The sequence below is a fragment of the Desmodus rotundus genome, chromosome 2, assembly GCF_022682495.2.
Source record: "Desmodus rotundus isolate HL8 chromosome 2, HLdesRot8A.1, whole genome shotgun sequence".
In the NCBI taxonomy this organism is placed as follows: domain Eukaryota; kingdom Metazoa; phylum Chordata; class Mammalia; order Chiroptera; family Phyllostomidae; genus Desmodus; species Desmodus rotundus.
In genome coordinates this window covers 160,167,346-160,182,028 of record NC_071388.1, presented here as the reverse complement: position 1 = coordinate 160,182,028, position 14,683 = coordinate 160,167,346, and positions in this window count along the sequence as shown.

The window sequence follows — 14,683 nt, the reverse complement described above, 5'->3', positions numbered from 1 at the left end:
AGACTGCAAAAATTTAAAACCCAGGTGTTGGCTAAGAATATGAGGAGATTCTGACAATGATGTTAGTAAAGCGCAATTCAAGAGTGATTAGTGAAACACCAAAAAACACTTTCAGGGTGTTTTTTTAAGATTTTATTTTCTTATTTTCAGAGAGGGGGGAGGGGAGAGAGAGAGGTAGAGAAACATTGATGTGTGAAGGAAACATCAGCTGGTTGCCTCTCACCCGCCCCTAACTGGGGACCTGGCCCACAACCCAGGCCTGTGCCCCGACAGGGAATGGAACGGGGACTTTTTGGTTCGCAGGCTGCTGCTCAATCCACTGAGCCACACCAGCCAGGGTTAAAACAAAGTTTTTCATACTGCAGGCTACACTTTGTAGTTGCATCTAGCATATTTTTTTCTTCTATCTTCCTTTTTGAAATAAAATTAAAAATAATAGTGTGAGTATTGTTTCCTGAAACATTTGTGTCACTTGCATGTTTGTGTGTATACCGTATCTAAACTGTATTTCATGTTGTACTTCACCATCAACAAAGTTTTCAATGTGCTGTCCTGGAGCATGTGCATAGTGAGTCTTGTACTCATGTTCTCTCATTCAGTCAAGGGTTGCCGAGCCGCACTTGCACGAGGCACAGTTCTGAGTACCAGGACGCAAAAGCCGGGGAGCTTTACCTGCTAGCAGAGAAGCAGAAGTGAACAAATAAGATAAATTCAGGTGTAAAACCTGCTGAAAAGAAACATTAAAGCAGCATAAGGAGATAAGAAATGAAGGAAGTACCAATTTAGATAAGAAAAACCTCAAAGACTTTTCTGAGGAATGTCTGGGTCAGGAACCTGAACGAAGTAGGAGAAGGAGATGAAGAATGTGCCGGCTTCAGCATGGACAACTGGTTCAGGGTCTCTGCGGCAGTGACCAGTGGAAGCCCCGTATGCTAGACCAGAAAGAGCTAGGGAAAGAGAGGGAGAGGGGACAGGTGGTGTGGGATCTTCATGGCCATAGGAAGACTTTTAGATTTTATTCCAGGTTGGATGGGATGGATTTTGATGAAGGGAAGACCCCATCTGACCTTATCAGCTAAGTGAGCTATAAAGTGAAGGGAGTGAAAGTGGAAGCTGGAGACACAAAGGAGCCCCTGGAGGAGAAAATGATGGCTTGGTCTGGGGCCCTTGTGGGATAAGGAAAAGTGGTCAGATTTGAGATATATTATTTTGAAGGTAGAGCTAATTAGACCTAAGGAATGGGTGTTCATTCATAGTAGCATTGTGTATCAGGAAAATACTGCAAACAATCTAAAAGCCCTCAGAAGGGAAACGGATACATGACCAGTTTGAACAGTAGTTCAAATGAATGGTGTGGCTTACTTGCATCAGTGTAGATAAATATCTTTTTTGGCAGTTCTTAGTTTATTAATCCTCTCGTGACAAATCCACACAGTCACCACAGATAAACTCACTGAAGAGCCTGTTCTTCTTTCGCCAGCACCACCCCTGGCCTTTACAGTCCCCCCAACTTTCTTCATTTCTTTCCCGTGTTCCTTTCACTGTTTTCTTGAGGTCTTCATCTTGACAGGCCATGCTGTGCAAGTCTATGTTCGGGTTCACTTTTCTTTGCATAACCCAAGGAATCATAAATCATGCCAAAGCCAGTTGTCAAAATGCCACCATCAAAATGGGTTCTGAATCCAAATACGAAGATGACATCTGGTACGTTTTGGCTAGTTTTTCCCAAATTTCTGTCTTAGGTACTGTTGCCTTCCCAGGATGAAGGCTGTCAATCACCATTTGTTTCTGCTGAGGTCGTGCGTTGGTCATGAACTTCCTGGTTCAGACAGTTACTGTGTGTCATTCATGAAGCCAGCCATCCTTAAGCAGCTGGGTGGGGGAGGGGAGTGGTGGGCAAAGAAGGTGTAGATCAATCTCAACAATGTTGAATGAAAAAGCAAATTGAAAACGTGTCTGTAAGGTATACCCCTTAGGCAAATTTTAAAGACACAATACATACGTAAGTTGTGAACTTACAAAAACATGGACAAGCAGCGTAGGGTAGCGGTAAACTCTGAGGGGAAGATGGAGGAAAGGGGACGGTAATGTCTTCAACTCTATTATTAATGTCTTCTTTAAAGATGAATGGTATGAAGCAATATGGCAAAGTATTAAATGTGTTAAATGTGAGGGGTCTTATATTTTTACTTTCCATGGGTTTTTTTTTGTATCTGTAACATAATACAACATTTCCAAATTTTGAAAAATTTGTCCTGTCAATCAAGACATATATATATATATATATATATATTTGTAGTGTTAAAGTATATAATCCTTTTATAGGGTCCTATAAATGGGAATACACGTTTGTCCTGCAATTTTAGGTACCTCATAAAGGTTTTAAGTCACTATGTTAATCATAGGCTGTAAATATGTTCATTGTGAATGAAAGATACAGAATGAATAAGAATGGAAATCCAGTGTGTGGGGAATGACGGGGGCCCAGGCCACAGCCACAGGTGACGTGACATTTCGTAAGCACACACCTGACGTACACTGACAGTATTTGATAGGAGGTCTGTCGATACACCAGCACTCGGCAAATACTATCGGCTAGAATGAGTGAGATGGAATTTTAAATCTGGAAAACATTTTAAAATATCAGTCTGCTGTTCAAGAGCTTTGAATTCCTCGGAATGGTATGAACTTTAAGGATTGTGTTGTTGTCCTGTGGCTTTTATTCGCCTTGCACAAAGAATTCCATTTTGTTACGATACTAAGTTTGAAACTTGGCCCTGAGGTTCTGAGAACTCAGCACTTACATAAAGATGTGAGCTGAAGTCAGACTTGAACTGAAGGTGATCGGTTTTCCAACAAAGAATGCAACTAGTAAGATGTGTCCGTTTTAGATGCAATTTCAAAGTAAAGTTAATGTCCCAGTAGATGTGCGGCTCTAAGCCCCGCGCACCCCTCCAGTCAGACAACATCCCATGTAACAGGAGCCCAAGCAGCTCTGTAACCCTCAATAGACCGCACACACCCCGAGACAAAGGGCTGGAGAGAGTTTCCATTGTTTATGGACACAGGCAGATTACAGTCTGTCAGGTCGCAAATCTCTATTTTAAATAAACCCCTAATTATAGATTTACCTCCCCCGTGCCGGCTTTTCAGGGGGCACAAAGGCAAGAAACCTAAAAGGCCTTAAGTTACCCAGCCACTCTGTGGGAGGGCACAGCCCCTTACCACCGGGGTTCAGTCTGGTGTAGAAATCCAGCCTCTCCAAACTACATCGGTATGTTTGCTGTTGACCACGTGTCAACAGTCTTTTAAGTAGGTCAGTTTGCTGACATCTGATACTTGATTAGTGAAAGATGTATGGAAATGTGAATGCAAATGTAGCCATTTTGAACAAGAGAAAATATTTGTGTTTTTTCCTGGATCAGTAATGTTCATTGTGAAATCTTGAACTGCTAGTATTAAATAAAACATCATTAACACTGGATGAGATAAAATTGAGTCTTAGTTACTAAATCAGTCAGTTCCAATTTTATGGAAGCTAAATTATAACTATAACCTAACTCTGCTTCTGCTTCACTACCCAAAATTCCCCTCTAACTTCTCCTTCCATAACATCTTTTAAAAATTTGCACCTGGCAAGATTTTTTATTGTGATGCAGATATCTCTTTGAGTTAGTGACTTCATTTCCTTTGGATATATATACCCAAAAGTGGGGTTGCTGGGTCATACGGTAGTTCTATTTTTAATTTTTTGAGGAATTTTCCTATGTTTTTCACAGTGGCTGAACCAATTTAGATTCCCACCAAGAGTGTACGAGGGTTCCCCTTCTCCACACCCTCACCAACACTTACCATCTCTTGCATTTTTTCTCTTGTCTTTTTAATGATAGCTATGTAACAATAACTTTTTAAAAAATACAATGCAAGGAGGTAAAAAAATAAAGACTAGAAAGATACATGACAAAATGTTAGCAGAGATTTCTTCTGGGATGAGGGAGCTGTAAGTGATTTTTCTTTTCTTTCTCCCCTTTCTGTTCTTTCCAAATGATCTAAATTAGCACAAATTATTTTGAGGCACAGGAAGAAAATACAAAAGAGCGGCCCCTGTCCTTAAAATAACAAAAACTAACAACGCAATGGGAGAGAGGCTGAGGTGAGTCAGTGTGACTTGAAGAGGATGAAGAATTAGGGGGAGCAGTTGAATAAGGGAGCAAGACAGGAAGATGGGGTCAGGGAAAGCGAGGGCCTGCTGCTGGGGGCAGCCAGCCCTGAGGTGCTTCCCAGTTGTCCTGGGGGCTACCCTGAGCAGGCTCTGTACCGCTATCCCATAGGCATCTGGCAAGATTTTTGTTTGTTTTTACTCAAGAGCTTTGTGTTTTGTTTTTAATTTGACCATGGTCCCCTTTAGAAACAACTATGGTATACCCCCCCCCAAAAAAAAGGTGTGAAAAATCTCTGTTCATTGCACAGGTAAATTATTCAAAACTGTCCTAGTTGTGAAATCCCAGGTCACTGATTTCTTCATCAGATCTGTTCCCTTTAAGCAGCTCTTTGGAAAGATAATTGTTGCAGAGAGGAAGTTTAATATTAGCTAAAAGGAGATTTACGGATTGTCTGTAGATTGGTTAATTTCTGGAGTGAACAAGATTCAAGATGTTGGTGGGGGCCTGACCTGAGAGAAGAGCTGATCTGCACTTGACCTGTAGTGTTCAAAACCAGTCTACCAGCAGTCCTCAAAAAAAGTAAACAGAACTACTGTGTGATGTCAGTTGTACTGGTCAAATGGCTGGATTTCAGCCTTTCCTTTGTTTTCTGTCTCTGGGAGTTCCCAAAGGTAACTGTGAATAGCAACGGTTCATCCTAATCTAATTGTTTTATAAGCAGCTTTCCATCATCCTCAAATATAAAGCACACAGACAGCCTTACCAGTCGCTCTGGAATCCCATGTATCCCAACCTACAGAATCCATTAAACAGAAGAAACTGACAGAAACCAGAAAGCTCACCTTTCCTTAGGCTTTCAGAAAAACAGTTGGTACCATGCCCAGCACACCCATAGTGGGTTGAATGGTACCTCCCCCCGCAAATATATATGTGTCCTTGTCCTAATTCCCAAACTCTGTAAATGTTACCTTCTTTGGAAAAAGGGTGTTTGCAGATGTTATTAAGGATCTTGAGATGAGACCATCCCGGATTACAGGAGTTGCCCTAAACCAATGACAAGTGTCCTTATAAGGGACACAGAGAAGTTTACACAGAGGATGGAGGTGGAGGTTGTGGTGAGCAGCCACAAGCTGAGGGATGAAGACGGCCACCAGAAGCTGGAAGAGGCAAGGAAGAGACTCTGTCCTCGAGCTTCTGGAGGGAGCACAGTCCTGCCAATAACTACTTCAGACTTCTGGTCTCCAGAACAGTGGGAGAGTCCATTTCTGTTTGTTTTTTTTTAAGCAGCCTAGTTTGTGGTAATGTTTTACAGCAGCCACAGGAAACCAACACAACACCACTGGCTTCCAGTTTGTAATACGAAAAAGAGGAGTCCAGACAGAGCCAGCTCAACCAGGCACTTATCTAGAGACAGGATTGCCATCACAACTACAGTGACAACCTAGACTAGATCTTTCAGACCTTTACTCTGAAAGGAAATAGCTAGAATAACTAGGCTTTGCCAATTTCCAACTAGTATTCATGACTTCAGAACCGGTGCTGTGGACTGAATGTCTGTTTGCCCCCTTGGCCCCCCTAGATTCCTGTGTTGATGTCTAATCCCTAACGAGATGGTGTTTGGAAGTGGAGCCCTTGGAGGTGATCAGGTCATGGGGATGGAGCCCCCATGAATGGGATTAGCGCCCTTAGAATAAGAGACGTGAGAGAGAGAGCTTATTTCCTCTCTCTCTCTCCGCTCTCCACACAGGAGGATACAAGGAAAGGACAGCCATCTGCAAACCAGAAAGCAGACTCTCACCAGACACCAGGTCTACCAGCACCTTGATAGTGGACTTACTAGCCTCCAGAAATGTGAGAAATAAACGCTTGCTGTTCACGCCACCCAGACTACAGTGTATTTATTATAGCAGCGTGAACAACTGCTGTAACTGTAAAAACCGAACAGCCACCTTTACCTTTCTAATTTTCCCAAGTTTTGGATAATTCTTCTTAATACTGTCTTACTGGCCATTTAGTCTCTTGTGCTTCCTCATAGCACTGACTCACAGCAAACTTTGATGTGTCATGGACTCAGAGCATCCTTTTGCCTTTGATCTTACCATTGACCAGCATTGTCTCTTAGTATTAACAAGAGATTATTAACTAAGCCAAAAGAAAGAAAATGATTGGCATAGTAAGTTCATCTTCTGTACATGTATATGGGGCCTTAGATCCACTAAGTTTTTGTGGATCTGCAGACCCTATGTCAGGTGTCCAGTCTGTGGTGGCGGGGAGCAGGGGACATTATCATGTGGTATCAAATGTGGGGCTTAAGCGATGGGGACTGGGTATTCGGATGCTGTCTGGCACAGTATAAAGGTAAGGAGTTTGGATTCTCCCCACGTTCTAATAGTATCTCCGACATCCACCACATGCTTTATGACCTCAGGCATGTTAATTTCCCCTTATCTCAGTTTTATTCTCTGATCCGTATAATGGAGATAATCATCCAAGTCTGCCTCATAGGGCTGGTGTGTTGGCATATAGTAAGTGCTCAATACATCTGAGCTATTATTAGGGCTCTAATCTGCCACTTAAGCTATTGACCATATTTTTGGACCATAAGACGCACCTAGGTTTTAAAGGAAGAAAATAGGAAAAAAGATTTGAAGCAAAAAATGTGGTAAAATATTTAATAACCTAAATAACATAGTATTTCACCAATGTAAATGTAAGCTACATTTGGACTATAAGACACACCCCCATTTTCCTCCCAAATTTGGGGGATAAAAGATGCATCTTACAGCCCAAAAAATACAGTAACATTTTTCTTACATTTTTTTGTTTCTTTTTTGTTTTTCTGCCTTCCTGTGGGTTACTTGAAACTTTTTTAAATTCAATTTTGATTTATTTATAATATTTTTAGTGTATCTCTTCATTGGTGTTTGCTCTAGGTATTACATTATCATAGGTAACCTATCAAAATCGGCTGGTGTTTTTCACAAGTTTAAGCCACTATTATTGAGCCTGATAAGCTCATAACTTTTCCCATTCTGCTGTTCCAATGGTATCTTAGACTGACTAACCTTTTTCAAACATCAGGTTTCTAATCATAAGCTCACATTTCTATTCCCAATTATATATTTTTTAAAAGCTCCTAAAATTACATCCAGCTACTGTATCTAGAGAGGATATTATGGGGTAATATTAAAGGTGCTTCTCAGTCTTAGAGTTTGCAGCCTGCTATCCACGCCATCTGGTTCTGTTACAGTCCTCTCCTGCCATTCTACAACCTATGGAATAAGTGGTACCTTTAACCACCATCAACGCTGCTGATACAACATTTATTAAATATTTATTATTAATACACTTATTAAAATATATGAAAACACCAAAATATTTAAGTGTAATATTAAGTATATATGTCTTTATTAAATGAATGAGGAAATTTAAAAAATAAATTTCTGAGAATCAAATTAATTGTAGGATGAGCTCAGCTTACTATGAGCCTTGCTCCAGGAAAACCATATCCTGCATTTCCCTGCCTTCTGTTAGTAGATGTTATCATAGCGCTGAGTACTCTCTACAGAAAGAGCAGGTACACTGACGTGAGATCTTTGCTATATGTTGTTATCACCCCAGTAATTACATAATTTCAACTAAAGATCAATGTTGTACTTTATATTTCTAGCTTCTTTTGTTAGAGTCATGGTTTTTAGTTTTCCTCCTAGTTTTCAATATATATATATATATATATATATATATATATATATATATATATATATCCAAACTTTTATAGCATTATGAATGTAGTTCTTTGGCTCGCTGTTGAGGACACCAATTAGATTCTCTTCCTTTTAACAACAGTGCTCCCAGTCTCTTTTTTAATTCCATCATTTTACACTCCTCTCCCACTGGTTATATTCTTGCTCTCTCTGACCTCCTAAATATCTCTTATATCCAGTTTCATGCTCACCCCTTCCTCTGAACCTACCTGAACAATATTAATTTAGACCCTCATCATTCCGTGACTGGAATAGCTTCCAAGCTACTTCCCCAGAACCAGCTTTCTTTCTCCCTTATTAAAATATATAAATAAATCTCAAAACTCAACATTCATCTGCTGCCAGAGTGATTTTTCTAAAACACAGATTTTATTATATTGTTTCTTTGCTCAAAACCCTATTGCCTTCGGGTTATAACCCAAACGCCTTAATTAGTTAGGCCTTTCAAATTCTAGCCCAGGAGGCTCCTGTGATCTCCTTTGTTTCCATGAAATCATCCCTGGCGCACCGGCCTGGGACTCTTCCCTGCTCCCCTGCTTGGTGGTCCTAATCAGCAGAGTACCTTGCCATTTCTACTCTCAGTGCCTCGTCATCCCCTCAGTCACTAATGCGGGTGTTTGGTGATACTTGTAGCTACAGATGCTGGTCTTGCTGAGGAGGGAAGAGCCTCTCCCCATCCCTATTTTTACAATTCTTTCATTAAATCACAAAAGGAGTAGCCATTCTGAGTGACAACTAAGGAGAGACAGGTTTCACCAGGCCTGCTGGGAGACCATCTGAGTGGAATCATTGTGTTCCTCTCCAAAACAGCCCTCTGGGCCCCAGCTTCACTAGCGTCCTCAGACATGCCTAACCTAGCCTGAGTGTCCTATCAGAGTCATCGCCTTCCCACTGGGTGATGTTTATGGAGGGAGGAGGATGCCAGATCTTCCAAGGCTGCATCTGTGCCCCTGGGCCGGATGACATCCCTGGATTTCTTTTCACTTGTTTCTGACGGCTCACGCAGTGAGTACATGTTGGTGGCCATAGAGCTTATATGCTGTGATGGTGAAAAGTGCTGTTATTTTGGTTTATCAGGTGTAATTATTAAACACTGTTACAGCAAAAAGGAGCTGTGCATGATGATGGCTGCGTGGACTACCAGTAATTCTATCGCACTTCCAGCAGCAATTTCTTCTCTCTGGAAATCTGGGCGAGGGCGGGGGCGGGGGGGGGGGGGAATGTGGTTCTCCTCCTCACTTTCACCATCTTACACCTGACCTGAGAGTTCTTGTGGAACTCAGATTTCTGGTGAGCTGGGGTTTGTTTTTTTTTATTGTTGTTGTTTTTATTGTAGTAAAATGTACATAAAAGTTACCCTTTTAGCCATTTTTAAGTGTACAGTTCAGTATCACTAAACGCATTCACCATGTTGTGTGACCATCACCATTATCCATCTCCGGAACTTCTTCCTCGTCCCACACAGAAGCTCTGCGCTCATGAAATAAGAACTCCCCTTCCCCTCCTCCCCTGCCTCTGTCCCCCACACTCCACCCCGATAAACTCCACTAATGAAATTGAGTGTGTAGTTTAAAACCCCCCACAAAGGACACATGCAGGCCCACGTGGTTTCACTGGAGATTCTATCGAACATTTAAAGAACTAAGACAAAATTAATTAAGCTTAATTAAGACAGTTTGGGAGAAGATATTTACAAACTGCGTATCTGGTTTTAAAAAACAGTATCTAAAATATATAAATAAATCTCAAAACTCAACATTAAAAAAGCAAATAATCTAACTTGAATGTGTACACAACACATGAAGAGACATTTTACAGAAAAAGATAGATCTATGAGATTTTTAAAAGCACATAGAAAGATGTTTGATATCATCAGCTATTAGGGAAATGCAAATTAAAACCATAACAAGATGATCACTATACACCTCTCAGACTGCGTAAGGTGAAAATGAGTGATGCCCCCCACCAAAGGGGGGTGAGGGTGGAGAAAAGCTGCGACCTGCGCGTGTTGCTGGTGGGAACACAGAACAGTAGCACTGCTCTGGGGACACAAAGCAGGCAAATGCCAGGTGGCCCAGCAGTTGTGCTCCTTGGGCACTTATTCTAGAGAAATAAAGACATGTTTATACAAAATCATCTACACGAATTTTCATAGGAACTTAATTCATAACAGTGAAACACTGGAAAAAATCCAGGTTTTTTAATGTATTTTGTTTATATTATTTTTAACTTTTATGAAATATAGAAAAATCAGATGTCCTTTAGTGGCAGAATGATTAAACCAACTGTGGTATACCCATACTTGGGAATACTACTTAGCAACAAAAAGGCACAAACTACAGATACATACAACAACCTGGATGAATTACGCTGAGTTAAAAAAAGCCAATCCCAAAAGGTTACATGCTGTATGACTCCATTTATTTTTGAAATGACAAAATTGTAGAAATGGAGAACAGATTAGTGGTGGCCAGGGGCTAAGGAGGGGATGAGGGCAGAAGGGAAATAAGTGTGGCTATAGAAAGGCATCATGAGGAACCATTGTGATGATGGAAATGTTCTGTATATTGATTGTATCAGTGTCAGTATCCTGGTTGAGACATTGTACTAAAGTTTTGCAAGAAGTTAACCTTGGGAGAAACTTGGTAAAGGGACATGGGGTTTCTATTATTTTTTTACAACTGCATGTGAATCTACATTTATCTCAAAAATCAAAAGTTTAATTAAAAATAAAGCTGTCAAGCATAAAAATACTGGTTATCTATAGAGTAACACTTAAAATAAAGCTACTGTTCCTAAAGCAGGCCAGTTAATTTTTTTTTTCAAAGACATAGAGACAAATCAAATCAAATAGCCTAAGAAAAAAAGCACTTGTGAGGTTCTGCTCCAATGTGGTGTAGAAGCTCCTATTGGACCAACACTCAGACAAAATATAAAAGTCAGTTGCCTGAAGGTACTACAGAACAACCAAAGCCAGCAGAACTGCAGAGTTGAAAGGAGGAAATAGCTCTGTGTGAGTTTCCCGTTTTTATGACTTTTCACCTGAGGGTAATCCTTAGCTGGCATCAGACAGGTTGGCTAAAACTCGTACAGAAAACTGCAGTCTTACTGGTTTGAAGAACCAGAGTTTGAAGTGATCATAGCAGCTGGAAACCAAGGGGAAAATCTCAGCAGGAAGAGACTCATAGAAGGTTAGCCTCAAAGTCTGCACATACCTTCTGCCCAGATCTTTGCCTGATTCCTCAACTACACGTGTGTCAGATCCAAGAAGTTCATCTACGGCTAAAAGAACTAAGCAGAGATTTCAGCTGTTGCCAACTGCAGGGGAATCTGAATTTGAAGTTCAAAGCAGGCCTAGTTAACTTTCTGTTAAAACAATCAAGACTCTTTGAAAGAATAAAACAAAATCCAGTGTCTCTACAATGATTATGTATACTATCTGGAATAAAGTCCAAAATCACTAGACATGGGGGGGGAACAAAAGAAAACATGAGTCACAGGCAATCAATGCAGACCGACACCAAGATTCCCCAGATGTCAGCAAACAAAGAATGTGAACCAGCTATTGTAACTACGCTCAATGACATAAATGATAATGTCTTGAAATTAACAAACAAGAGATCATAGAGAAATCAAAAGTATAAAAAATGAAAATTCTAGAGCTGAAAAATAACTTAAATGCAATATTTTATGGATAGGCTAAATAGCAGATTGGAGATGATGTAAGAATAAGTAAACATAAAGATAGATGATTAGAAATTATCCAGCCTGAAGAACAGTGAGGAAATATAATTGGGGAGAAGGAAGGAAAAGATTAGAACAGGGACTTAGTGACCTATCAGACAATATAAAAAAATTCTAACCTTTGAGTAATTGGAGTACTAGAAGGGAAGCTGGGGAGAGAATGGGGCATAAAAAATACTAGAAGGAATAATGGCTGAAAATTTCCCAAATTAATACATTCAAGAAGCTCAGCAAAACCCACACAAAATAAATACAAAGAAAACCACATCTGTGATATCCTTGGTAAATTTTCTGAAAACCAAAGATGATGAGAAAAATTTAAAAACAAATTTTTAAAATACATTATATGCAGAAGAATACAGTGCAAATGACCATTAACTTCTCTTTAAAAGTATTTGTTATTTAAGTATTCCAAAATCTGGGTTTTAGTGTAATTCAATTTTCATATACGACCAGCCAAAACAGACAGTAAGGACACGTGTTCACGAAACCAGGCCCTGAGCAGCATCATCAGGAATTTTTTTCTTCAGTCCCATCATTCAAAATAGATCAAAGACCAAGCTACTCCACAGTGGACTAACTAAAGCCTAGCTACTTGAGAAAATAAATTTTACCTTCATTATATAAATAAGTATTTGCACCATGTTGTCATACCAACCCTTGAAAAGCCAGGGTAGAAAGGACTGGTAGCAGAGCCTGCAGAAAGGATAGCTGATTAATTGGATTATCGCCCTGACAGGCCCTTCTTCTAATCTCTAGTCAAGCTGTCTTCCTGGGGGTTTATTTTCTTTATGTTCTTTGGATAATAAAAGTGTTACTATTCAGGTGATATTGACCTGATCCAGGACTAGAGTCAGATGACTTAAAAGAAAAAATTTATAACTCTCCTCAGGATCAAGATCAATGTAGAAAAAAAGAAAGGTATTCTTTTATATAGATATACCTGAAATTGGAGTTTCATCAGGCACATTCAAACAAATGAACTTACAGTGGCGTTTTGAAGCTACCTTCACAATGGTTGGAAATAGAAAGTAAAAAATGAAATAAAAAAAAACATAAATCAGAAGTGGAATTGAGCAGGTTATATTGATTCTTACAAAATTTGACAATCTATAAGGATAAAAACATCTCAGGGAATCAAAGATAGAAGAACCTCTTAGAATGGCTGTTTCTCAACAACGTTTACATGAAAGTTGTAAAACCTGATTCTAACAATGGCAGTGAACTGAAGGCCTTTGAATTCTCTAATCTCTATTTCCTTCTCTACCCAGCTCTAGACTGCTGTTCACCACTGTCTCTCGGTCAGAGGAAGTTTGTTACTGAACAGTATTTTTCTGACTTCAGGCACCCCATCACTGTTGTCTCATGTTTTGCCCGAACTGTATAACCCTTGTACCATTAGTTCTCATTACATTTCTTTATACTGAAAAGAATGTTTCATGTTTACCTAGTCTTTACATTTAACTTTTTTTTTACATGTATAAAACTTAAAATTATAGCTATAACTGGCATCAATAAAATGACAGATGGATAAAATATATAAAACATGAAAAGGCCCCACATAGCAAGAATGATCCCAAGAAAGAAGAACAAAGTTGGAGAAATAATGCTAGCTAATATCAAACTACACTATAAGGCTATAGTAATCAAAACAGCATGGTGCTGGCATAAAAACAGACACGTAGATCAGTGAAACAGAAGAGAGAGCCCAGAAATAAACCCACACCTTTATAGTCAGTTAATATTTGACAGAAGAAGCAAGCACATACAATGAGCTAAATGTAGTTTATTCAATAAATGGTGTTGGGAAAATTGGACAGATACATGCAGAAAAATGAGGCTAGACCACTTTTTTACACCACACACAAGAATAAATTCAAAATGGATCAAAGACTTAAATGTTATACCCCAAACCATAAAAATTCTAGAAGAAAACATAGGCAGAAAAATCTAGGATATTGCCAGTAGAAATTTTTTATTGGATGTATCTCCTCAGGCAAGGGAAACAAAAGAAAAAATAAACAAGTGGGGCGACATCAAACTAAGAAGTTTTTGCACAGTAAAAGAAATCATCAACAAAATAAAAACACAACTTACAGAATGGGAGAACATATTTACCAATACATCTGATAAGGGATTAATATCCAAAATGTATACAGAAATTACAAAACTCAACACCAAAAACAAACAAACGACTCAATTAAAACATGGGCAAAGGACCTGAATAGACACTTCTCCAAGGAGGACATACAGATGATCAATAGACATATGAAAAGATGCTCAATGTCACTAATCATCAAAGAAATCAAATTAAAACCACAATGAGCTATCATCTGACATGTGTCAGAATGGCCATCATCAATAAATCAACAAACAACAAGTGCTAGCAAGGATGTGGAGAAAGGGGAATCCTTCTGCACTGTTGGTGGGAATGCAGATTGGTGCAGCCACTGTGGAAAGCAGTACAGAGATACCTCAATAAATTAAAAGTCGATCTTCCTTTTGACCCAGCAACCCTGCTTCTGGGACTATATCTGAAGAAACCCAAAACACTAATTCAAAAGAACATAAGCATCCCTGTGTTCATTGCAGTGTTTACAATCGCCAAGATATGGAAGCAGCCCAAGTGTCCATCAATAGATGAGTGGATAAAACAATTATGGGAAATTATACAAAGGAATACTACTCAGCCATATAAAAGAAGAAAATGTTACCCTTCATGAGAGTATGGATGGACCTGGAGAACATTATGCTAAGTAAAATAAGTCAATCAGAGAAAGACAAATACCATATGACTTCACTCATATGTGGAATCTAATGAACAAATTGAACTAACAAGCAAAGCAGAAACAGACTCATAGTTGGAGAGCAGATGACAGCTAGCGAGGGTGGAAGGGTTATGGGGTTGGAAGATGGAGCAAAAAGGAAAAAGGACTCATGGACACAGACAAAGTGTAGTGATTGCTGGCAGGAGGGGTGTAAGGGGACTAAATGGTAATAGAAAAAATACAA